Source organism: Triturus cristatus, chromosome 6 (assembly GCF_964204655.1).
Source record: "Triturus cristatus chromosome 6, aTriCri1.1, whole genome shotgun sequence".
In the NCBI taxonomy this organism is placed as follows: Eukaryota; Metazoa; Chordata; class Amphibia; order Caudata; family Salamandridae; genus Triturus; species Triturus cristatus.
The window spans coordinates 1,012,127,349-1,012,154,712 of NC_140589.1; the positions used below are offsets into that span (position 1 = coordinate 1,012,127,349).

General features: G+C 42.9%; 1 protein-coding gene across 2 annotated transcripts in view; it reads left to right on the forward strand.

Moving 5' to 3' along the window:
* The window catches only part of RASGRP3 (RAS guanyl releasing protein 3), a 540,454-nt gene that overhangs the window by 67,898 nt on the left and 445,192 nt on the right, over nt 1–27,364 (forward strand). The gene's annotated exons all lie outside the window — the stretch shown is intronic.

A 27,364-nucleotide genomic window follows, 5' to 3' on the forward strand; every position in this document is an offset into this window, starting at 1 on the left:
CACTAGGATTGGTGCCTGGTTAACTAGCAGGACAGTGATGGAGCAGGCCTAGGTGTGATTTACATTTGCTTGTGACAGTGTAGACACCTTCTGAAGTGTAATTAATTCCTTGGCATTGTCCTGATGGCGCTCCTGTTAAAAGCATCTCCCGACACCCAAGCGCTTTGTCTGCTGCCTCAGAGCGGCATTAACATCATGTGACACTGAGCACTGGTGGAAAGGCACATTTGACTTAGGCAGAAAAATGACAACTTTCTAAAAGTATACAAAAAAAGTGATGAATGTGTGAAGGGCATTCCCAGCTGTCAGGTCCGTGCTCACTGTAATACTGGACTCAAGATATACCTGACTGAAGTGCCCCAATCAGAGCTAAACCGGTCTTGGGTTGCTTGTGTTCTGGTTCAGGGAGTATCTGGCTTGGCATTTCAAGGTGGACTCTTCCTATCAGAGTAGGGTTTATGGATGATTTGCATATATAGCTGGGTCCAAACTGAAGTGGCATGGTGGGCAAAAGAATGATGGGTTGGAATGTAACTACAAGCGATTGACAGTGTTAACTTATTGCAATCATTCCTCCCATAACTTTTTATGTGTTCAACTTTCTAAAAGTGGCAAAATAGTAATTTAAAATCATCCAACTTGATAATTAGATTGGTTTTTAAATTACTATTAATTTGAGTCCTTGAGTTATTGTTATAGCTATTCCCAAACTTAATTTATGGATTGTAAGGTCTTATAAAGTAACCCAGTGCTTGTCTATAGGAGAACCAGCCTTACCACAGTGACAAACAACTTCGGGGATTTTATTTCACTGCCAGGACATGAAAAATTCACATGTCCTACTTTTTAAATACCTTGCACTCTGCCCTATGGGCTTTTAGAGCCTACATTAGGGGTGACATATACGTTTTAAAAAGGAAGGTTTAGACTTGGCAAAAAGTTTATTTTGACAGATCGAATTTGCAGTTTTAAAACTGCACACTCAGGCCGCAGGGGCATGCCTGAAGACATGTTTTCCATTGTCACTATAGTGGTGGCACATAGTTGCTGCTGTCAGATAGTGACATTTATCTTACAGGCAATGGGTACACTATGCACCATATACTAGGGATGTATGGTTGTGTTAAATGTGCCAATTAGGATTTTTAACCAATTGACACGTTTTTAGGGTTCAAAGCACATGCAGTGAGGCCTGATTAGAAGGTTTTCAGAGTAGAGTCCAAAAAACAGGATCAGTTCACAAAAATGGGGGGTGATAATGCAAAACAAGTAATTTTCTTACTCAAACAATGTATTCACTCTTTAATAGACATGGTGACAGTACAGAGTAGCAAAAAACAAAACACTGTTTAAAAAATGTGTTTTGTAAATATTGACTGCAAGTGGAAGTGTCTAATGCCAATCAATTAAGGACAGACAATAGGAACATTATTAAATCCTGGGGGCCAATCCAACATGTTTAATAAAGTAGCCTCTACTGACTGGCAGGCAAGCGGTCCACCCACATGTCTCTACATGGCCAACATCCTTAGAGTAATAAATAATTGCACAATGCCTCTCTTTCGCCTATGTTAAGGTCTTCCGCTATCTTCTAATGAAGCTGTATACTCTATACTTTCTACTTGTGACATGAAGATCATGTCTTACAGCTTGTAGGGAAGTTCTATACTTTGCACTTGTGAGACGATCATGTCTTACAGGTTGTAGAGAATGAGGTTAACAAAAGCAGCACAACTTACTCCAAATGACCAATTCCAAAGACTCAGGAAGCTCCCAGAATATTTTTGGGGGTGAAGCAGCCTAATGCTTTGTAATACCATCTTTAACATACAATTTTATTGTCCACAGTGTTCGCAAAAAAAGCCGTAGGACACTCAAATCCGTAGGGGCAGATTTACAAGCCCCTTGCGCCTCATTTACGCTGCCGTTGCGTCACATTTGTGACGCTGTGGCGTCGCAAATCCTGCGCCATGGTGCGGGGTACTTACAACGTGACGCATCTGGCACAGGAACGCCTCCTAAAAGTGGCTGAGTGAAATCTACAAGATTTCACTCAGTCACTTTTAGGCCCATGCTGCGTCAAAACCCTGCGCCTGCCTGAAGCAGGCATAAGGATTGAAGCATCATTAGCAAGATAGGGCCCCCAGACCAGGGCCCCCCAGACCATTGCTGGAGCTGCGTCGCGCCTGCGACGCAACTCCAGCAATGCGCCACTTTTACGGCACAGATGCGTCACGCATCTGTGCCGTTTTTGCCCCATGGTGCGCCGCATTGTAAATGCGGCGCATCGATGGTGGCGGAGCTGTGGCGCACAATAACTGGCGCATCCCTGCTGATATGCAGGGATGCGCCAGTTATTGTAAATATGCCCCGTAGTGCTTCTTTTCATATGTCACAGATTTGCTGATAACCATTTACACTGATATATTTATTAGTTTAAATTTTGCAGCGTTATCACTCTTCTTTTTTCTTAAAATGCAACTAACTAGTCAAGGGCGAGGAAAAAATTATTTTAATGCTGAATCTGCGACCTAAACGTGTTTATCCCTTCATTTATAAGGTATATGTTTAGATGTCAGGTTGGCGTTAACAACAAAACCTACATAATCAGACATCCACATAAAACGTATACAGACGCAGAAATGACGTCCAAGTGTAGCATAAAACTCACCTTATATTACAACGAGTTATTCCAGAGAGAGGAAAAAAAGGAATATTGGCACGGAAATACTTCCAGAGGGTTTCTTTTATATGGGAAAATTAGCCAGGTGCAAGGAAAATGCTGGCTTGGAATACAAAAGATGAAACTACTGATATCACCAAAATGTTACAGCTGTTATATCTGGAATTTTGGCACTACTTGTGCAACCCTTATTGATCCCTTCAACGCTCGATCTGCTCACTGTGCTGCATTGCAAGAGAGTTCCTCCCCTGTGGCAGTGACCGTCAATCACTTCTTTCTGCATTGGGGAGTCTACCATCCAAGGGTTCTTTCTGCCAAGCGTCTTTGCCTTCGTTTTCGTGTCATTCATGTAGGTATCCTCGAGATCCCAGTATTCTTTCCGACAGTTTGGAGAGTGTTGTAAGAACGTCACTATCAACTTTATTAAAACAGAGTGGTCTGACTGTTGAAACGGTTGTCCTCCGTTTAGGCTTTAGGCGGGAAATATGTCCCTCTCTTAGACATTCCGGTAAATGTCAATGTAAAGATGTGAAATGTGCAGGGCAACCATGTTTCACTCCAAAGAGAGGTTCTTAGTCACATTCCCTTATGCTCTCAATTCCAGTTGCACCAAAGCGGTTGTGTCTAGCGCTAAATGCTATTTACCTGTCCTCCAGCACGCCCCCATTTATACAATTTACACCAAAGAGGCCTGCGTGCCACACGGTGAAGATGCCTTAGTAAAGTCCATGAATGTTCATAGTAGGGGCACCTGGTGGACCCTCGATGGCTTCTCTCAGCCCGCCTGCTAAGCAGATCCCACTGCACAGGAGTGAGGAGACGTTCTGCAGGCTACCAGGGGGACTTGAGACCTTCATATTGAGGGTGGGCTGGGAAGCAAATCTACTGGAGCCCTAAGAATCAGGGGAATCAATGATTGTCCCCAATGTATTTGTTCTCCTGAAGGTTAGATCTTGGTTGCAATCTGCTCAATAATGCCTATTGTCCAGACTCCAGGCCAGCCTGCGATTGGCCAACCAATAAGCTGCCTTTTATATAGTACTTGCTATTACATTTTTACCATTCTACATCACTGTATATATTAGGTGTTGCAATTACCCGGTTGATAGTACCCTTTTTAACGCAAGAAGGATGGAAGGAGGACTTGGCACTGCTAGGATTCAATACTGAGATCAGCACGCCACATCCAGATCTCCCAGGTGTGGGCTTAACTTATTAATCAAACGCATAATGAACAGAAGCCAGAAATTAAACCCAAGTCCCAGTCTGGCTTTAACATGAGGCATGAATACAAATGTTGGTCTAAGTAAAGACTTGAGCCGGCTATTGACAGTAAAGAGCTGCTAAACTCACTATAGGCGGGAGGGAAAGTGGGGAAGGGAGCTGTGGTTTACTTCCTCTGTTTGGAACAGGGTTCCTACCTTTCTCAATGTCGTCAGAACAGGGTGTATCCAGCCCTGGGCTATCCTTTGAAATTCTAATGCTTTCTGGGAGTCACTATTGTAATATCTTTCAGTTGAACCATTAGAATTAATATACATATTAACAATTAAGTATAACAAGAAAGGAAGGACAAGGGATATGGTGTCACAATGGCATGGAGGAGCCGCATTTTGGAGAAAAAATCATGCATTCAGATAGCTCCGAGCTCAGTCAGAGGGTTCCAAAACCAAATAGGTGCCAAATTTATAAACAAAGTTGCAAATTCACTCTAGATGGCTTTAAAATATAACAGGAAAGGAAGGACAAGAAATATGTGGTAATAATGACATGGAAGAGCAAAATGCATTCCGATAGCCCAGAGCACAGTCAGCGGGCTCCAGCTAAATAGGTGTCAAATTCATGGGGGAAAAAGTTGCAAATTTACTCTTGATGGTTCTTGCCTTTGTTTGGGGAAAATGTCTACATTTTTACAATTCCCCAAGATGGGGACTTGTGACAATTACAGCTTTCCAGAAATTGTAACAAGTAAGCATGATTAAATGTAGCATGGGTACCATTCCACATGTTTAAATATTTAGAAAATTTAAATCTGCAACATGAACTTTGATCTGCTTATTCATTGCGGATAAACCCCGTCAATTTGGGGGTGATTACTCCAGTCCCCATAAAGGCTTCTGATAGGAGTAAATATCCAACCACACCAAAGGTGGTCATATTCCTTATTTAAGATTATGGGGCATATTCTCAAGAACGTGTGATAACTATCGCAAAAGTTACTTAACGCAACCTATAACATCGCAGTCTATCGCGAGAAATTTACGCTGTGTTAACCAAGTTTTCACAACACTGCGGTACCATGCGATAGTCACCAGATAACACGTCAAATGGCCGCATTAAATCAACGCCACGCCGCAAAAATGCGAAACACGAATGCTAAAAAAGCCGCGATGAGGCCAAGCACGATACAAAAAGCTGTGAAAACCTGTGGCAGGCCTGCATATCCAACGCGTCTGGCGGGAAAATGCACTATAAAAGCAGAGCAAGAAAAACACACCAGAAACAATCCAAAGTGCGCAGCAACATGGATGCACCCTCACCGAGCGCAGAGGCCAACGCAAACCCCACAAGCCCCACAGGCCACCAGCAAGGTACAACAGGGTCGGGGAAGGCCAGAGAGAAGAGGGAGAGGCAGAAGGGGTGCAGTCCGCAGGAAAATAGGAACAGCGTCACGGAGGTGACAGAACACTACCAGCAACTGTCCCACAATCACACTACCTGGAATGCAGCCGGAGTGTTGAGGAGGCCTGTGGAGGAGGCCAAGAGGCACTGGCATGACATGAAAACCTAAACCAGGCACAAAGATGCTGCCAACAGGATGGCAGCAATGGCGACAGGAGGTGGGAGTCCTGCGCCACAGGAGGAACAGGAGGAAATGGAGGCCAGTCATCAGTGTGGAGACAGTGCAAGGAGGTGGGAGTACAGACACAGCTCGAGAGGACCTGACACAACAACAACAGTGTGAGTAACGACCAGGGACTGGGGGTACGGGGGAGATGGGCACAATGGCACACATGCACAATTAAGTATAGCACACTGCACACCCACAATGACCCAGGATCATGTCCCTCATCCCTGTGGCACACTGCAGCACACACACATAGCAATCACAGCACATCCCATGACAATGTGGCACCAAGTGCAACACTGACACTGCAGAACAGGGGACACAACTGGGTCCGCTCATGTGCAGAAACAGGCCAATCACATTTGACAGAGCAGGGAACTGTGACATGCATATGCACGGGTACAACCTCACATCCGTTATGAAGTCCAAATGTCCACTCTCCCCCCTCAAATTGCCAGCACCGCCCAAACAGTCACAATGTACATTGTCACACAGTCTGCATGTCAACAAGAACAATGCACCAACATAAATGTCAACACAATGTCAACATACATCTCCCCTTCACATTGCAGAGGGACAAAAAACATCTCCAGCAGGTCAGACTAGACAACCCATCAGCGATGCCGGAGACGACCACCACACTTTTGACACCGACGCCCTACAACAGCTCATCGACATCTCAGGCAACCCAACCCCAGGAGCAGGGCAGCCAAGCTACATAGAGAAGACCCCAGCCCCTGCACAGACCACACAGCAGGAAGCACCCGCCACCACGGCTGGATCCCAACACTTAACCGAGGCACACATCGTATTCCAATGCCTGGTGTAAGAATGCCAAAAGGAGGTGGCCAGAACAGGTGCGGGTGGGGTCAGAGCTCATGGAAGCTGAACTACATCACATACGGGGTGTCGAAGTTCCATCAGGGACCGCCTATACCCCAGGGGCACGCACATATCAGTCACACACCCACGTTGGCTCTGGTGAAAAAACACCTCCAGCAGGTCAGACCAGACAACCCATCAGTGATGCCGGAGACGACCACCACACCTTCAACACCGACGCCCTACACCAGCTCATGGACATCTCAGGCAACCCACTCCCAGGAGCAGGGCAGCCAAGATACATAGAGAAGACTCAGGTGTCAGAATGCCAAACGGAGGTGGCTGAACAGGTGCTGGTGGGGACAGAGCTCATGGAAGACGAACTACATCACATACGGGGTGTCAAGTTCCATCAGGGACCACCTACACCCCACAAAGGTGACCCACATTGCGACAGAGACACATGCAGATGCACATTCCCAGTGCAGAACCACGCCCAGGGGCACGCACATATCCTTGAGCATATGCCCCTATGAATACCCACAAACTTGCATATTTGTAGATGTTCAGCTACTTTTTGAGGAGTCCGCATTGTGGAATGTGTTGAATTTCAATTGAAGAGTGAATATTCTTGCTCCGAAATACAAATAATTGCTCTCCTAAGTTCTATTTAGATATGCAATTGTTGTTACTCGGGTCCAAAGACAATGCTTGAAAAAAGTAGGGGTGACTCCTTGAGCCCTTGAGTAAGGGCCCCTAGAAGAGAGACTCTGCCCGAGAAAAGCAGTTCTTGCTCCCTCTGAATATATGCTCCAAAGTGGAAATCAGTGAGACAGAAACCCCCTGATAAACATAGAAGCTTTCTGCTTTCTTGCTGCTTCCTGTTTGTATCACGACGCATGCCACGATTTACGATCCTTAATCACTTAATCTCAAATCACTTAATCTCCCCATGCCTGAATGTGTAATGTAAATACGGTGCTATGTAAAGCGCTCCAATACCTTCGGGTCGAGTTCGCGCTATATAAATATGCAACAAAAAAAGGAAAATTGATCCCTCTGTTGGTCATCAAATACAGCATTAATCTGAGTTTAGTGGGCCATCGAGGCTCTGGGCCTCCACGCCACTGCACCTACTGCACGAGTGATAACTATGCCTCCGAGTAAGAAAACGCCGATTTCATTGAAAATTAGGAAAGATGAACTGTTTCCAAGAACGGGGGATTCCCCCGAAAAGTTACCCGGGAATTTTGCTAAACAATTGTCTGTGAATCTAAGAATGTTTTAGCTCCTACTTCGTTTAACTCGATTCATTCCTCAAATATTTGATTATGATTTGATCGTCTGGTGTTCATAAAGAACGACATGCTGCCAATGTCATCCTCAGAGACACCAAACTGAAAATCAAAGTACAAAAAACGGCTAAAAGCTGTAAATCATTCAATGGAAACTAAACAGATAAGTTATTTCAATAACAAAGCAAATGGCAAAAGAGCAAAGTTCAGAAAATTAGCAATAGTGAAAGATGAGCTCTTTAAGCACTTTATGAAACATTATGCACTTGCCATTGTCTCTATCTAATTGTAGGTAACTAATTCCAGGTGCCAGACACGCTTCTAATCTTCTTGTACCAAATGGTTAGTGGTTACTAATTACAATTTTCTACATTATATTATTCTGTGCTGCAGAACGGAAACTATGCCAGAATTTGTGTGTGCATTATCACTGATTGAGGCACAATCTTGCTTTGCCCTGTTGGAAAGTTCACCATCCCAAACTAAGCCCTGCCTCTAAGAGGTGGTTAAAACACCTCACACTACTAGGTGCTGGTTGAAAGTTGAGGTATTTGCCACTTCCAGTAAATACTGATACACCAGGGGGCAGTATTTATCAGATGCAAAGAATCCCTCATATCACTCATTTTCCTTTAGAAAATGGAACTTACATGCATTGCTCCAAATTTGCAACACCTTTTCCCCGGTAAACTTCAGCATATTTGACTTGCTGAAATTCACCAGAGGAGAACCGGAGGCAGTGATTGCCACATTACTCAGAATCATGACCCTTGCACGTGTATCGGAATTTTTACCCCCAGAACATGTACAGCACCTTGGAAGAAAGACAGTCTGCATTGGTCTTTTACTTTTTGTAAGTTTGCTAAAGGCTTTGTTGTTAAAGCTCCTTATTCAGGTTTAGTCATTACACGTATAAGGAATAGATTATGGATCTGCTGATGGAGAGCGCAACCATATCCACAAGTTGTAAATGCGAAAATGGGCCTTCACCAGGGCATTGGTCTAAGGTTTGAAAGAAGATTTAAAAGTGAATATGACACCAACATTACTGACTTGAAGCATGGGTTCTGTGAAGGACCAAAGTACCTATGACACTAGAATAGAGGAAACCAAAATGGAGGGCAGCCCAAAATAAGGACCTTGGTTGTATTGCCTATCCAACGGTGTTCATCCAAAACTGCCCTGATCTGAGGTCTCCCATTACTGAAGGCCTGTCACATGCATCTTTGTGACACTCGAGATGATGGATGTGAAGTGTGCATACATCTGCTCATACATATGATGAGCAATTATCTGAGTTAGCCTTCTCATGCAGGTTATACATTTGAAGTTCTTGCCTGAAGCTTTGGGCTTAATTACATCCTTAAGTACCCCTCAATCTGAGGTGAAAAACCCTATTTTGTAAGTGTCAGTGAATGGCTAAAATGGGGCATGTTTGAGATGTGGATTCAGCCCTTCGCCCTTTAGTTGGTCTGGAGAGGCGCCAGACTCTGACTATGGCATCACCAAGTGCAGTATTTTCCAGAAACGAATTAGGTATACATGAAAAGGGAAGTGTGAGGAGATGTGCGTACAATTTAGAAGTGAAGTGCAGATGAGTTAAAATGGCACACACCAGTAGCCCACAAGGCACTGTACTTCAAATGGCACATGTGGAATTGGTCGGAGTATTCTTTAAGTGCTTTTAGTAATAAGTGCCTCCACCTTCTCTGAGTATGGAGTGATCACGGGGAGTAGCCGTTTTCACCTACGTTTGACTTGCATTTACAGCAAGATATCTTAAAGTGCAGAGGCTTCTGCAATGAAGCAACAACCTTGGTCTGAAACGTATTGGGGCTTCCTAAATGTCGACAATGGAAATGTGTAATTGGAGATTGGACATAAATATGAGAATTACAATGTTGAAGACTCTTGAAGCACATTGACACTTGTTCCCAAATGATTATTAAAGCAATTGACTAAATGAAAAGCAATTTTGTCACCAAAAAGTTGAAGACAGTCCATTTCGAAATATTTACCACTCATAAGAATTAGATTTATTGATCTAGACAGTTCATGCCAGCTAGCAGCTTAGTGCAGGGGGACTGACTCTTACCACAAAGGACCATCTTAAACATTTTCCTATAGCATCAGAGTATACTTCTTTGAGGCACGCTGCAAACATCATACGTTGAGAGAATGTATGGTCACAAACTCAGCTCAGACACACATATGCTCATTATAATATAAATAAAAAAATATTTTACATAGTTAGCAATGTTGAAAATGTTTATTCATGCTGTGACTTCATCATATACACATGTTGATCCAAACAAGTTGATGATAACCAGGTTAGCTAAGAAGGTCTTAAACATGATAGATATGCATTCAGGGCCGGATTGGCCAGTCTGCTGCTCTGGCATTTCCCCAGTAGGTTACTGGCTCGGGGTCTGCTTTCGGAGCAGGATTGGCTGCCATGCTCTAACTATGAGTCAAATTCAAATAAACTCTTACTCCAGTCTTGGTAGGAGTACCTCAAAGATCCGCACTGTCACCCATGTTATTCAACTTGTTCATGAAACCTCTTACCGAAATTCTGAAGCGTTCAAACATTCAATACCACATGTACGCTGATGATACAAAATTGTACTTGAAAATTTCCTCTCCTGAAGATATCAAAACTCTCAACTCTACCCTACTGATAACTCAGCAATGGTTAACCAGCAATCAGCTTCTGCTCAACACACTCAAAACGGAATTCCTCTTAGTTGCCCCCCCACAACCACTCTGCCCCATAGAAGAATGGCTCAATCATCTTTCATCTTTAAAATGTGTCCCCCATGTCATTGACTCTACTAGACCCCTAGGTATACCATTGTATAAACACCTGAATATGCAAGAACATATCAGCGCAACCACCAGGGGAGCTAATTCCCCTCTGAGCATGCTAAGGAAAATCAAACTCTTCTTGCCATTTGATGGCTTTCAGTTAGCAGTCCAATCCCTAGTCATCTCTAGGTTAGATTATGGGAGTGCTACTATCGCAGGATTACCTAAAGCAAGATTGGTGCCACCTAGGGCCACCTTGAACTCTGCTGCTAGGTTCATCATGGGATCCAAAAGATCCAGCCACATCACACCGGACCTAAAATTTAAAAAATGGCTAAGTTTTGAATCCAGGATCCAGTGGAAGATAGCCTGCATGACTCACAAGGCCATTCATCATAACTAGTGCTCCTGGTTTATGGTATTTAATGTTTTAACACTTCCATCTGTATTTATCCATATTTATTTTTGTGCCATCCTATTAGTATTTATCCATATTTATTTGTGTTTTAAGAATAAATAAAGTGGTAACATGGTACATTTCCACATTTATTTAACTGATAAATATGCACACATACTTTGATGCCTTTTGTGTTTTAGCAAATTAAGCAGCCAGTATAGCAAAACACTACACCCACATCTAAATATTAGCATTATATTCACCTATATGTTAACAATATGTATTTTAGGAAATCTCACCCTGTTTCCTAACTTCCGAGGCTCTCTATCTGCTCGGATGTTGGCCTGAAATTCATGATGGACAGCGTCGAAAGTCACTCACAAAAAGCAATATTTTCTGTATTTGTCTGCTTTTAAAAGTAAATACAGACAGGAAACACATTGCTTTCTGTCTGTATTTATCTGTTAAAATCAGCAAAAACCGAAAACTGGGAGCCTTCATCATAACATGCCCATCTATTTGGCCAAGAATTTCAAACTGTCTGGTGGTAGTCGTTCCTTAAGAAGTGCTAACTTCCTACTGTTGAAACATAAGAAGTTCAATAAGAAGAAAACTTACAACCGCTACTTCTAGACCGGACTAGCCCCACGAATATGGAACGCATTACCTCCGGAAATCAGATCAAACCCCTTGACTACCTCCTTCAAATGAGAAGTAAAAATGATTCTGTTGAACAGATTCCATGGATAGTTGCTTTGAAGTCCCTTTAGCCTACCATTCCGCGTGAACACCTCCGGAGCCTGAATCGGCCGGGCAGCTTGTTATATAACTCTGTTTTGATTGCCATTTATTGTTGTTTACATTGTTGCGTTTTATGTTTGATTGCTTGCTTGATATATAACTTACATGTTTCCAGTTTATGTATGACTTGTTTGCTTTTATGTACTGCGCCCTGATACCCTCATGGGTCATGTTCATACCATATTAAAGTTCTCAAATACATGAATAAATATGCCACTTCAATACATGACACTCTACACCACTCTACTCCACACTTCGCCATCCACTCTACAACACTCTACAACACCCCACGCAACTCTCCTCTATTTAACTAACTTTTAGCCACGCTGAACAGCAGCCACGCTGGTGTACAACATGGCTAAAATACATTGGCAAAGCCAATAGCTCTTGCATAGGAGCGGCCTATTGGGTTTGCCAATGCTTGTTTTTATTTTATTTTCTCCAGCACTGTATCAGAGGTGATTTAATCTCTCCAAGAGTATAGTACAAAATAGCATATTTGAATGATCTTTGAAAAATTGACTTTAAGATTCTCCACTGAGGTTCACCTTTGGATTCTCAAGTCAGAAGATAGGTGCTTAGAACTTTGAATCCTTGTCCATAATATCTAGGCTCTTATCAGATGGTTGACATATTATCTGCAAACATTTTAGGCCAGTGGTTCTTTACCTTTTGCCTTTTATGCATTCCCAGTGAATCATCCTTCCAGGGAGCCAGTGGAACTCCCCACCCCCAAGAAATGTCTATGTGTGGACCCTCAAATCAATGCATAAAAATACATAAACAAGCATACATCAAACAAATACACATATAATGAAATACTTATTTTGACAAAAGCCAAAAAATATACAAAAGTCATTATTTTAATTTTAATTGGACTGTGGAGGTTTTTCAAAATGTGATTTCTTTCTGAAAGACAAAGCACCTAGTTAGACTCTAGCATAACACTTTTTTTTTGCTCTTAATGAAAGCTCTTTTTGTTGGCACATAACGTTGCTTCAACCACTAATCATCCATACGGTACTTGTACTGGTCCCACAAATTAAGTTAAGGATACCAATTTGATTTTTACCCCCATTTTCATATTCCTTTAGATTTAATGAGCATTTTAAAATTTACAATAATACATGTGGCTTTTTTATTTATATATGCTTTATCAATCTAATAATATTTCATTTTCTAAGCAGTCGCGGACCCCTTGAGTAGGTGTCGTGGTTCTCAGAGGTCGGTGGAGCCCAGGCTGCAAACTGCTATTTTAGGCTACCCAGCAAAACTCTAAAAGTTTAATGACCTTTTGATGCATCAATAGTTTATTATTTGGTTCCATGGCCCAGATCTTCAGGGTAACTAGAATCAAAGGAAGGTTGTTGGGGCACTGTTTGCCTCTCTGCTTTGCATTCATGCAATTATACAACCTCCAACTATGTCCTCTAGTCTTCTAGAGTGTCCCTAACAATATTCAAACTTACAGATCATTCATTTTTAACATAGAACACAAATATACAGATTAAAACGCTGGTCAGACAGTCAGTATGCCCCTTTTGCTGGCAATATTAAACATTACAGGTCCGCAAATAGAGCACTGATGACTGGCCAGCTCTCAAAATCCTCAATGTGGCAAATAAAGAGCACTGCAGGAGTATGAACAGCCCCCATCTGCAGTGGCATAGCGTGGGTTGCCAGCACCTGGGGAAAGGCAAGTATTGTGTGGCGCAAATTGCACCCCAATTTTGAACCCCTTAGAGTTTATGCCCGGGGCAATCACCCCTGTGGCCCCCTCCCCGCTACGCCACTGCCCACCTGAATCTGTGATTAAAAGATGCCCCATCCTCCCAGGCCACTCCCTATGTCTATTCAAACTGAACTGCTTGCACACAGATTGCTGTGTGGCTCCTCTTCTTGCTTTTGGTGAAGGCAAGCTTAATCAGCCAAAAAAAGAAGGAAAACACAAACACACATTTGTGGCTTTCCTAGAGGCAAAGGGAGCGCAGTAGCTTACAGACTTTTCCGGTGAGAGGCTGCTCGTGCTCTGCCAATCTTAGCTATTGTAAATGTTTGTGTATCTGAGTGGAGTGGGCTAAAAGTCTTAAATTGCCCACACCTGTAGATCAATAACAGTTGTTAATAATTAAGTGAAGCAGTGCTTGAAATGGAAAAATAGAAGTGTTTCTGAGAAGTGTCTGTACTCTCCAATTAAATGTATTACGTTTTTCTTGAGCAGTGCAGGTACTCTCCCTCGCAAAATAAAACAAGCATTTTCAATGCAATAGGTCTCGCATTTATGAGAGTTTAACCTATTGGCATTGTAAATGACAATGCCTTTTATTTATGTTTTAAAAATGAAAACAGATAAATAAAAGGCAAAGTTATTTACAATGCAAATAGCTTAAAATCTCACAAAAGCGAGGCCTTATGCATTTCAAATACTTGTTTTTCCAGCTATTAATTATATTTGGGTTGCTGTTGTACTTGCGCTCACAGGTCCTATTTTAAAACTACCCTTCAGCATTGCCTGCTGCCGGGGTTAAACATTTATGATGACTAATTGGCGAACTGGGGCACACCTCGGAGTATCCGCGCGCTATGTATTTCACTTATTCATTCATTCATTCATTTTGGTGTATGGAATTTTATTCTGTGAATGGGTTATGCCACTTAAGTAAGGTGCAGAGCACACACAAAATATATGAGCGAACACGCCTCATTTGATTACTTACTACACTTATCAAATTCACTTTATAGTCAAACAGTACATTTATAATTACTGCCCCTTGCTTCACTTTTAGTTTTACCTTGCCAGGCATTTTCTTTTGTAACAGGGCCGTAGACAAATTCAGATCGAAATTTAGTTGCCCATACACCAAACACCTCTTAGCTAGTTAATGTTTCTTAATAGCTGTGTAATGGTTCAGCCTGACTGCTCGTCTGTTCACTTGGTCAGTACACTTAAGCCTCATGTGAGGAAACTGTGGCATTCACTGTGCCCGTGTGCTAGTACACACTTTCGGTAAATTCCGGTTACACGGTCGTTTGCCCCTGGCCTCGAGAGATGGGATGCTTGTGTGATTAGTAACCGGTCGCGAGTACCTGTACGCTTTGGGCATTGTCGGCATACGTCACTGTGTGACTGTAGGCATTTGTTAATTTAAATAGATTTTCAGAAGTTTGAACTGAGGACAATGCAGTCTTCGCATTCTCTAAATCGGTAAAGCGGTAATTTGCTGTGACCTAACGAGGGCTGATTGTTAATTGCAAGCCAATTACTGCTAATCCTTGTACAATGCTGGCTTTAACATACATTCCTGTGCCATTTTTAACCACTTTTGTCCAAAAATATTATTATGCATAGGTCTAGGCCATACTCAGACATTGCCAACTTTAATTCACTGTCTACAACTTTGTCCTCATTCATTCGTTAATAAAACATACCTCACTCTTTCTCATTAAAACGTAGAAAAGACGTCTGTGCCCTGGGACGGATGTAAAGACGAGCTTTCGGAAGTACGCTATTTACGCTAGTAAAAGTGGCTGGGCCCATTGCAGATTCTGAGACGGTAGAATAGGACGAAGTAGGGCAGAGGGCTTAAGCAGGGTGAGAACATTTTGGAAACTGATCTGTTTTACAATTTAGATACAGCTCTAAAATCATCAACAATCAATAATGAAATGCGTGAGATGTAGAGTATATCCAGCAGTTTGGAAACGCGAGGTGGGATTTAAAAACAAGTCTGTGAGCGCTCGCCAGGCAGCCGCGGTTGACGTAGACTTTTCTCTTTTTCTGCCGTACCACTTGGACGGCCTGCTTTCCTTCTGAAGTAAAAGGTTTCTTATCTTTATGGGGCCATGTGTTTGGCCCCATAACGATAAGAAACCTTTTACTTCAGAAGGAAAGCAGGCGAGGCCGTCCAAGTGGGACGGCAGAAAAAGCCAAACGTAAACGTCACGGAGAGCTCCTTTCCAATGGCTGGCCACCGTTTAGCATAAACGGTGACGTCAGCCAATGGAAAAGAGGGGCGGGGCTTAAAGCCCTTTACAGAAAAATACCCAAAACGTTAAATCTCGCCAGCGAGACTGCGCATGTGCGCAGCTCACGCAGGCGAGACCTAAAAAGTGGCGGTACTCAGTACAGGCCCAGTTAAAGCACTGAAGAGAAGGGTAATTAACCATCGTTATTACCCGCCAATGCGGGCAATAATGCTTAATCAGAACAGTAAAATGTTTAGAGCTTCATTGATGACAATGTAGAAGTAGGGGATCACGCTTTTGCGTCAACATTACAATGTTTCTCTTTCGATTCTTCCTTATTTAATTTAAATCATTCTGCCTTCCGTGTTTGGAATGTTTGATAGCACTGCAACTCTCTTGCCTAGTACTTCTTGTTGCCTATAATTGTCTATAACTGGCGCGGGTGGTATTTAATATCTGGTATGGGCACTGCAACTGGCTTTTATGCCGTGTTTGCAAAAACAACAGTTGATGGACAGAATGCAGCACAATGTCATACATTCACCCCAGTACAGAGATCTGGGCCTAAATCCATCGTTTTTTGCTCACCATGCCGTTCCAGTTTGAACCCAGCCATATGCAAATCAGTCTTGATACTGTGCCTCGTGGGAACAGTCCATCCCAAACTGCCAAGCCAGGTCCTCCCTGGACTGGAAACAAGCATCCTAGGACTGGTTTCGGGGTTTCACCCCTCTTCAGCCAGGATAGCTTGATTCCAGTGGCATGGAGAGCACGGGACCCACGTCTGGGCATACCCTTCCCACTCGGGGTGACAAATGCAAAAACAACTGTTGATGGACAGAATGCAGCACAATGTCATACATTCACCCCAGTACAGAGATCTGGGCCTAAATCCATCGGTTTTTTTGCTCACCATGCCGTTCCCGTTTGAACCCAGCCATATGCAAATCAGTCTTGACCCTGTGCCTCATGGGAACAGTCCAGCCCGAACTGCCAAGCCAGGTCCTCACTGGACTGGAAACAAGCATCCTAGGACCGGTTTCGGGGTTTCACCCCTCTTCAGCCAGGATAGCTTGATTCCAGTGGCATGGAGAGCACGGGACCCACGTCTGGGCATACCCTTCCCACTCGCGGTGACAAATGCAATGCTGGACTGTTCCCTTGAGGCACAGGGTCAGACTGATTTGCATATGGCCATGTCTGAACTGGGGTGGCAGAGTGGGCTAAAGAACGGTGATGGATCAAACCCAGATCTGTTGACTGGGTGTGAGTGTTTGATTGGTTCTGATGCTCCGTCCATCACCACCCTCTTTTGCACCGTTTTATGCCGTGTTTGACACTTAGAAACAAATTACTGGAATAAATGCACACAGACTTTGTCCTACAATGTCTTTCTTCAGACTGCATGTAGCTTTGTATTAACAGCCATTGAAAACAGGATAATGTTTCACGCAGCACACTGCTGGGTTTTACAGAACAAAAGAGGAATTATGATTTTGCAACCAGATTAGTTAAGTATATTGCTCAGAACGTTGAACTGGGTTATAATATTTACTCAACAATGTTTTTTATGATTTGTTTGTAAGCTTTGAACTGAAAACCTCTCAGGAGTTTTGAAGCGGGTATTAAAACAATGCAACTTTTTTTCTCTGTGTGCACTCAATGATCAAAATGAAAACGAAGTGTGACTGTTTTTAAAGTTACTTTGCAATGCATATTAATAACAAAAGTGTCATGGACGAAGCAGTCATTGGTGCAGCAGGTGCAGTGCAACCAGGCCCGTGGTTGGAATCGGCACCAATGCAACAGCAGAACTGGTGCTGGCTCTCGTGCGTTCACCTTTTTGGTGGCAGACAAATCTCTGCTGGCGCTGATTCAGCTGAGCAGGAATCACTAGGAACTCGTCAGCCAGTGCTTAATGTGTAAAAGAATGAGTGCTGGGGTCCAAGGTTTTTCTCAAGACCCAAAGTTTTTGCCAGGAGCCACCCTCTGGCTTGTGAATACCGCGGCTGTCTAGTTTTGTTTCCATCTTATTCCTCCTTCATTCACATGACTGCATCCACTACCTGCACCTTTATCTTACTCTTGTGGGTTCTTTTTTTTTATAACTGCTTTCTCTTCACTTCCTCCTTTTTCCCCCCCTTTTGGTCTTTTCCCTCTCTGTTGTTCTTGGCCAAGCTCTGATGTTGAGAAATAAGCCCTGGTCCCCAGAAATGAGTGCTGGTGGGTCCCACCTCCAGCCATTGGCTCAAATTAGTCTCTGCCCTCCTCTCTCTTCCAATAACCACATTCCTGCCCATTTCTGGCTGGGAGGTCCCTATCACTGTGGACACTGAGTGGGTACTGCTGTACTGAAGATCAGCTGGCAAGCTGGCCAGCATATTTATCATGGCTTGCAATATTTTTCAAATTATGTTGTGTTTATTTGAGGGAAATTATAGATTATACATAGTAATAGCAACATAAAACCAACAATAATTAAATCATGCATACAGTACAGAGTTATATGAGAAAAGGCATGAGAAAAAGTGGTGACAAAAATAGGTAAACCTATGTTGTTAAGTAAGCCAAACCAAATCTGACACATTTTGATCATGATAACACAACATACGACACAATATATTTTTTACTACAATGAGCCGTCACTAGTGTGTATTTGAGAGGGACCGACCCTGATGTCCTTATGCATCAGTAAATGCAAGGAAGAAGAAAGTAATAAAAACATCTCCACCTCGTGTACTATCCCCTTTAACAGTGTCACTACTGAGCTTCTCAATCTTCAGCTTGACATGTCACAGTCTCTTGACTTTTTAAAACCCAATGTCTACATAAGCCTCCAAAAAATGGGAGGACAAATTATCTCTCACACTGTTACAACTCTGTAACCAGTCCCTGGAATCTGGTGTGGTGCCTGTGTGCTGGAAAAAGGCTATAGTTAAGACATTGTTAAAAAATACTGCAGCAGACCCTACAATTGTGGCCAACTACAGACTAATTTCTCTCCTCTCATTTCCAATAACGATTTTGGAACTACATGGTAGCAAAATCCAGACTCACCATCAGGAGGACCATTCACTGTTAAAGAATAAGCAATTTGGCTTTAGACCTGGCCACAGCACTAACGAAATGCGCACAGGATGGTTGACAGCGGTCGGTCAGTGGTGCTTGTCCTCCTCAACCTGTAGGCAGCCTGTGACACAGTGATTCACCACACTTTACTCTCTAGATTAGCTTCAGTAGGTGTTGGTGGTCTCATGTCAAAATGGATAAAATCATACTTACAAGATCACTGACAGGCTATGGCTCTGCCTCCTTCTGTTCTAGTTTCAGAACGATTCAAAATGTAGTCCCACAGTGCTCTTTACTCAGTCCAATTTTGTTTAATGTTTACATTAAGCCATTGATCTCGCTTATTAAAACCTTTATGGTTATCAATTTTGCCGACAATACTTAACTGATTTTATGACTTAACAGCAATCAGCTTGATTCAATCAGGAATTTTCAGGCCTGCATAACGGACATTTCAAATTGGATGAGTGTCAATTCAATTAAACTAAACGAAGGTAAAACAGAGCCCGTTTGCTGTTCCTCTGGTGAAGTTCCGATACCTTTGCCCTCCAAATTTTGACCTCAGTCTACAGAATCTCCTCTTGGCACCTTGCAGAAGGTCCAAAACCTCAGGGTAACGTTGAACAAACATCTTTCAATGGAAAATGACATTAATGGAGTAGCAGGGGTCTGCTTTGCTCTTCTCTGGAGCCTCAGAAAGCTGTTTCCAATGTTAACTGCTCAAGCCAAATCTCTAATTGCCAGGTGTGTAGTGCTTAGTAGGCTAGACTATTGTAATGCCCTTCTTTTGGTAGCACCTAATTATCTGATTAAGAAATTGGATAGAGTTGAGGTTGATATAACTAAATTGACTTTAAATAGATCACGGAAGTCTTCCGCCTCTAGTGCTCCTAGGGATCTTCACTGGTTGCCCATTACACAGAGGATCCTCTTTAAACCACTTTGTATTGTATTCAAAGCCCTCCAGAATAAGGGCCCAAAGCCATTGCAGACCAGACTGAGGAAATACGCTCCAGGAAGGTTGCTACGTTCAGCTACAGCTAATCTTCTTCAAGAACGCAGATTCAGAAGGGTGCGTCAAGGAGGGTGTGCTTTTTCTACCAAAGCTGTGCAGATATGGAATAAGTTACCACCGAAGTAGAAAAAAAATCAATATGAGGTGGCCACACCACATCATATTGCTTTTTTTTTTACTTTAAGCTATGCACGTACAAGCAAGTGAAATTTTTTATTTTCCCTGCACTTAATATGACGTTTATATTCTCGAACAAATGCCCATTGCAGTTGCCAGCATGTCAAAGTGTAGCTAGTTGGAAAACTGAACAGGGACAGGTTGTGGCATTACGGCTAGAGCAGCTGACTTTGGAGCTGGGGAACCAAGCTCAAGTCTTGGTGCCGGCACAACATCCTGTGATTCTGGGCAAATCACTTAATCTGCCTGTGTCTCTAAAAATGAATGTGCCATTGTGTAATGTAAATGGCACTGCTGTAAAGCGCTCCAAGTACATCCAGTCGACTTTGAGCTATATAAAACAAGCTATGGTGGAGGTATGAGGAAGGAAACTAGCAACAGGGTGGGGAAGGGACGGTGCATGCAGTGACGGGAGTGAGGTGGTGGGAGGGACAAGCCAGCAACTAACAGGGAAGGGGCATGTGGGGAAGGGGCATACAGCGAATGAACTGAGGTGGTGGTAAGGATGGGTAAGCAACAAACAGAATGCAGATGCTGCAAAGTAAAAACAAAAGAAATATGTTACAAGTGCACGACCAGTGGAAGGACACTGGCCACCGGAAGCTGTACTTGGTTCAAGCTCTACAGCAAGGATGAAGTTGTGAAGCCGAGCATGAAGCTTTATGCAGGAGGAGGTGCTGACCAACAGGAAGGTAGGAAAATAGAGTGATGTGGGAGCTGACCAATGGTAAGTAAAGGTACGTAATGGATGGGCTCTAAGTCCCTCTAAAGAATTTATTTTTCCTTGCAAGAAAGTTCGCAGGCACGACATGTAGGCAAAACCTAAAAAGGAGAACATAGGAAAAAGTTGGAGGCTTGGGCATCCGGGAGTGTGTGGAAAAAGGAGCACCAATGGTGTCACAGTGAGACACTGGGATACGGCTGCTATATTATGTTTTCAGGCAGCGTGCAGCTGTTTCAGCCATTTTAGTGGAAACAGCAAAAGAAGAACATTAAAGTAGCAGGCAGCTTAGGCATCAGCACGTTTCGATATTTTCTTTTATGCTCACTATAGTGTCTTGTAAATATAAGAATGCTGGAACTCTTTTGGTTCCCGCCGTTCACTGTAGGCCTGTGACTTAAGCATTGGAAAGATGAGTTGAAAGCAGGCTTACAATGTTGAGTTCTGACTTACACACAGTTTAATAAAGATGTGTAAAATTACTCTCCATCCGTGAGATGGTCATTGGCAAGTACTTAGGCTGGCTGGATGAGATAAGGTATAAAAAGCCCAAACACTAAAAGCACTCTTCCTGATAGTTTGCTGTGGTCCAGCAAACTGCTCACACGTGCCACATGTACCGCAGTTAAAGTGCAGAATCGATGCTGGCACTGGTAGAGTCTCCGCGCAATGCCAGCTTGTATAAAACACTTAAAGAAAGCAACAAAAGGTGCTGCACCATTATGGAAATGAATGCCATACGGTATACCGAGTAGGCACACTAAAGGCGGATGCAACCAGGTGTTTGTGAAGAAGCATTTGATCACAACGGAACTAACTATCATAACGTTATCTGCTTTCATAGACTAGCAGAATACAAGGTTTATCTACTTACAGAAACCAGTAACTAATCATTGTGCGCCGACGTGCTGCGGAGAGGCCCCAGGAAGAGGGTTGGGGTTGTGCTAGCAGAGAGAGGTGTCCCTTAACGAAGCAACCTGCCAACAAAGCTAATGGGTAGAGTTCTCAGACCAAATTCCTAGACTGCTATCAAGTAAAGGGTGATATTCGAGCTCCAAAAGTCATTAAGGCTGACTCCGAAGTCAGCACTTCAAAAGGAGCTAGAGAAAATCTTCTTGATTAGGTTCCACAAGAAGCGCCCGAGAGACCACTACTGTCCACCAATGTATATAGAGATGCTGGATTCTTAAAACCGCCATCTGCATTTGATGCTGCCAAAAACAAAATATTGGTTATAGATGGACTGCATGGATGGAGACCTTTGAATATTTCATAGATGCAATAGAGGAAAAAGATTATAAAAAGATTATAAATTATCTGAAGAACATGGCTGGTGAAGGAGTGAAAGAAACCATGAAAAAGATACCACAAGAAGGTGAAGTGGCGTACAATCAAATCAAAACAGCCGTGAATGTCAAATTTAAACCAGTGCCAATTATGAAAGACACATATTCAGTCAAGAACGCCAGAGACCAGCTGAAACTAATGATGAGTTTGTTGGGAGATTGGATGTCCTGGTGAGGCACTGTAAATGTAATGAATTTAATGATGAGGAAGCTACCAGCCTTAGAGTGATCAATGGATGTCTGTCAGATTCCTTTTGACGATGAATGCTAAAAGAAAGTCCTCATGCTGCCCACGTTGAAGAGCGTGCTGATCGTTAAGCGGCTGGCATGGAGGCCAGAGGCGCCCACCCAAAGTGTATTAGTCATGAGCATGAAAAGTAAGCCAAGATACAAGGCTGAGGGACACAAGGCTGTGTCTCCATAGAAAAAAGAAAATGTCTTACAGATGTGGATTGTCATTTCCACACAAAGGTAAATGTCCCGCCATGGGACAGATAGGCATAGGATGTGGTAAAGCAAACCATTTTATGACGCCTTGCGAGGTGAAGTGTGTCACTGCGTGAAGACAAGATGGCCAAACAAAAGCTACTTCAGAGAAGTTCAATGCACATTCACAAGGCCAAGTGGTCTCACCAACTGAAGCAAATCGACACCAAACGAAGTTGATCAACGACAAAAATTGATAGCGGTGCATCGAAAAATGTCATGCCTGAGGAGAAGAATCAAGAATTACCTCGGTTACCACAACTTAATTAGTCAAAGTCTAAAGTATACACATGGGCTGCCTCAACACCCTTAAAGAGACAAGGTTTGTTTGAAACCATGATGCAACTTAAGAAAACTGTGGTACAAGCGCCTATTCATGTACTTCAAGGAAAAGCTTGAAGTGCCTGTTTGCTGAGCTTCAACACTACATCTGATATTGGACTGATATCAGTGAACTACAATATGAATGCTCATCATGAAATTGAAAGTCAATTTCTTTCATTATGTCATGGGTTAGAAAACACTCAAAACAATGAGTGTAAAGTTGCACATAAATGAAGATGTTCATCTTGTTCCTCAAAGGCACAGATGAGTTGTGTTTCACTTGCAAGAAGCTGTTTAAAAGGAAATTAATTATTTGCTTAAACATGGCATTATTGAACACCCCCCTGGTTCAACACCATGGGTCTCTCCCATTGTAATAGTGCCTAAAAGAGACAGTGAAGGAGCTGTACACATATGCGTTGACATGCATCAGGCCACTAAGGCAATTGAGCAAGAGAGACATCCTAGTCCACACATTGCTGATATGATAACTCAATTGAATGGTGGGAAGTTCTTCTCTCTACTCAACCTAAATAAAGGATATCATCAATTGGAACTTATAGAAAAATCCAGGTACATTACAACCTTTTCTACGCATATTGGTTTGTTTCGCTACAAGCAAATGAGTTTTGGTATATCCACTTCTACTTAACTTTTCCAAGACGACATTCAACGTTTCATACAGCCTGTAGTAAATGCATTTAACTATAGTGATAACATATTGGTTTTCAGAGCTACACAGAAAGAGATTGACAAAGCTCTCATGCAAGTATGTGGTTTGCTGAATGATGCAGGCTTCATTCTGAATGTTGACAAATGTAAATTCCACAAGAAAAACTTGAAATTCTTTGGCCATGTCTTTTCTGATGTGGGTGTGAAACCTGATCCAGCTAAAGTACAAGCGTTGTCTACTGCAAATCCCCCACAAGACATTTCTATGTTACGATCATTTTTTGGAACGGCCAGTTACTGTTCTAAATACACATGAGACTTTGCTATGGTCAGTGCACTGTTATGAGAACTAACAACAAAGAATGTATCTTTTCATTGGTCACGAGAATGTGAGAAAAGCTAAGCCCCTGAAATGGCCTACTTTGATCCCAAACTTCAAACAGAGGTTGAAGTTGACACTAACTTTGTCAGGTTTGGTGCAATTTTCACACAGCACAATGGACTACCAAATGCTTGTACACATATCATGCCGTACCCCAGTAAAAGTGTGAAGTTTGGCAATGGCTTGGGCTTGCAAATATTCCCATGTGTTTCTGTATGGAAAGCCCTTCTCAGTAGTGACTGATCATCAAGCACTGTTGACGATATTCAGCAATCCCAAAGCCAAAATGCCTCCTAGAATTGAACACTGGGGTTTGAGGCTACACAATTCTTCATTGTCCAGGGAAAAGAAGAATCCTGCTGATTATCTTTCATGAGTGCCATTACAATGCTCTGGTACCCCATCTAAGACAGCGGGGACGTACATCAAATTTTTGTGAAATCGAGCACACCAACTGCCATGTCTTGAAAACAAATTGTCACTGCCACAAGCCAAGATAGTGACATGTTAAAGTTAAAAGATATTATTGCTCATCAATTGTGGAACCTGCACTCTAGACCTCTTGCTAATGCCAGTGAGTATGTGAAGTTAAAAAAGGCAAGAGATTAACTTTCAGTGACTCAAGAAGGCCTCATTCTGTGAGGTACACAAATTGTTATTCCAGAGAGTCTCCGACAACATATAATCCACGCCGCCCATGAGGGACATCAAGGAATAGTTGCCACCAAGTGAGCTGTCCATCTAGTTTCTGTAACTCAACTAAAGGGTTGAATAAGAGTTGAAGACTTGTCACATATGTAACTGTCTTTCATCTCAAAAATTGCCATTGATTTCTTTGGTCCTCTTCTGAATGGACATCATCTTCTAGTTATTGATGATGAATACTCCCATTTTCCATTGGTAGAAGATATTTCATCCACTACACATGAAAAGGGTATTCAATAGCTAGAAGGAATATTTGCGACTTGGGGTGTTCCTGCAATCTTAAAATCTGACAACAGCCCTCCTTCCAATAGTTGAGAGTTCAACGACTTTCTAAATCACCTCAATATAAAGAATCAAAAAAGCACTACTTTTTGGCCCCTGGCCAATAGTCACGAAGAACAGTTAATGAGTACTCTAAAGAAAGCTGTTTAGCGTGCTACAGTGCAGAAGTTCAATCTCAAAGTTGTTTTGAACACTACTCTTCGAGGTTACTATTCAATCCCTCACTCAACGACATAGGAAAGCCCTGTAATTTTCATGTTTGGAAGAGCCATGATGACCAAGCTGGCCCAATGGACCATCCTAAGATCCAAGAATGAGGAAGACATTCATGCTACAGACTTTGGTCACAAACAGAAGATGAAAATATATGCTGACAGAGGATGTCATGTAAATAATGTCACCTTTACGGGATCGAGTGCTTGTCAGACAACACCGAAAAACAAACTCGGATGTTCTTTTTGAAGCTGAACCCTTTACCATCACTAACACCAAATGGCACATGGTGACTGTCTAGCTTCCTGGGACGTCCCTTACAAGAGATTCTCATTTTCAACATGTTGCCCATCACTCATCAAACATGTATGTCAATGTAGAGACTGGGTCCCGACAGACTGTTGCTGATCATTCCATCTCACCTTGCAGATTACTGACACTCCAACTGCCAGCTCCCTGTTTCCAGTGACCCGATCAGGACGTGTGATTCAGGCGTCCCAATGCTTAAATGAAGAATTGTAATTGCCTGAATTTCTATGATTATCTGTGTATTTATTCATGTATTAATTTTGTGTATTTATTTACTCTTATTTATCCATTTTGAAAAAGATTTAACTTTTAATTTAACAATGGAGGAAATGTAGTGTCTTGTTAATAAAAGAATGCTGGAACTCTTTGAGTTCCCACTGTACGCCGTAGGCCTGTGACGCAAGCATTGGAGGCATGAGTTGAAGGCATGCTTAGAATGTGGAGTTCTGGCTTACATGCAGCTGGCTAAAGACGTGTAAAATTACTCTCTGCGTGTGGCATGGTTATTGACGAGTACCTGGGCTGGCAGGATCCTACACTAACCACGTTCCCTGGTTTACTGCTGTCCTCTCTGCATTGACCCAATCGAATCCTAACAGAAGTGACTCGAGGGTTTGGTGGTGGAGGGGCAAGTCCTGCTTCTTCAGTTAAAATATGAGTACAACTCACACTCTCTCAAGGAGGGGGGATACCTTATGGGCAAAATACACTCTCTGAGTGCAGCTTGTCAGGTGGAAAGCGAGGTGAGAACAGTTAATTTACGATTTCAGCAATTTCACTGTGGTTGTGTATCAGCAGCAGCTGGGGGGCTGCAACTTGTATAAATGAGGCCGTACAGCCTAGGTAATTCTCCACGCAAATGTAAGCGGTCTTCTTACCCTATGGCCCTAAAACATGTCTCTGGTCTGTTAGGCTGTCTGAATCCAGTCAGAACACCACTTCCAAGAAACTGCCCACTACACAGATTCAGTGGACAAATTCAATTAGCCTGAGGTGCCTAACCAGCAAGACATCTTTGATACAAAATTGTTTCGCCACTGCCCTCCAGACCATGCCTGATCCAAACACTGACTGTTCTACTAGTGATGTGTTAAAACATAGCAAGGATAGGCGAAAGCAGTGGCGGCCAGCTGCCAGGCACTGGTAAAAAAACAGCAGTGCCTTTAGGCTCAGCGCCAAAGCTCCTACTCGTGGACCGTTTTAAACAGTGTTTATAATGGGCCATGATTGAGAGCTCTGGAGTTGAGGCTGAAGGGGCTTCAAGTTTCTCACAATGGCTGTCAGTAGAAATAAAGATTTATTTATTCACGGCTCCTCTTCGTCTCAGCACTCAGTGGCTCTGCCAGCACAATCAGCAAGCTCCCAGAGACTCGTCTACTCCCCTCTACCAATCCTTGTGTTGCTCTCATGCTGCTCAGGCAGCATGAGCGCAGTGACAGGATTGGCTGAAGCAGCCTGGTCTGAAGCTCCTTTAGGCCCTGAAGGCCTGTGCTTGCTCTTCACAGCTCGGGTTGGAGTGTTAAAAGTGTGCATATCAGGCTGGCTGTTGCAAGACAGCTGGCCAAAGTGACATGCACACTTTAAACTGAAGTGCACTGTGTCCACTGTTCCTTTCTGCTGCCAACTCCGCCCTCCCAGACTCTGCTGCTTGCCAGAAAGAAAAATAAAACAGCAATAAATTTGTTTTATTACCATTTTAATTTTCATGTTCCCCTTCCCTTTCAACGGCGGGGCAATGCTCCTTTGTCCTCATGGAGGCACCTCCACTTGGCAAAACGGACAGCTGTACACAGAAGAAAAGTGCCAATTTTACCCTCTCTTTGAAATGGGTAAGCCCCTTGATCAACCAGACACAGAAACTGCTTCCATCTCATATCCATAAATCAGACCACATGTTGTTTCTCTCATGGCCTCATGGCCTTAGGTTCCGATACAGGGAATGCAGTCTATGTTGCTACAATGCCCACCTGTTACAATTGCATCCACATTTCTGTTCATCTCTGCTGGGCTACAAGTGGCTACAGCACTATTGGAATATGCTCA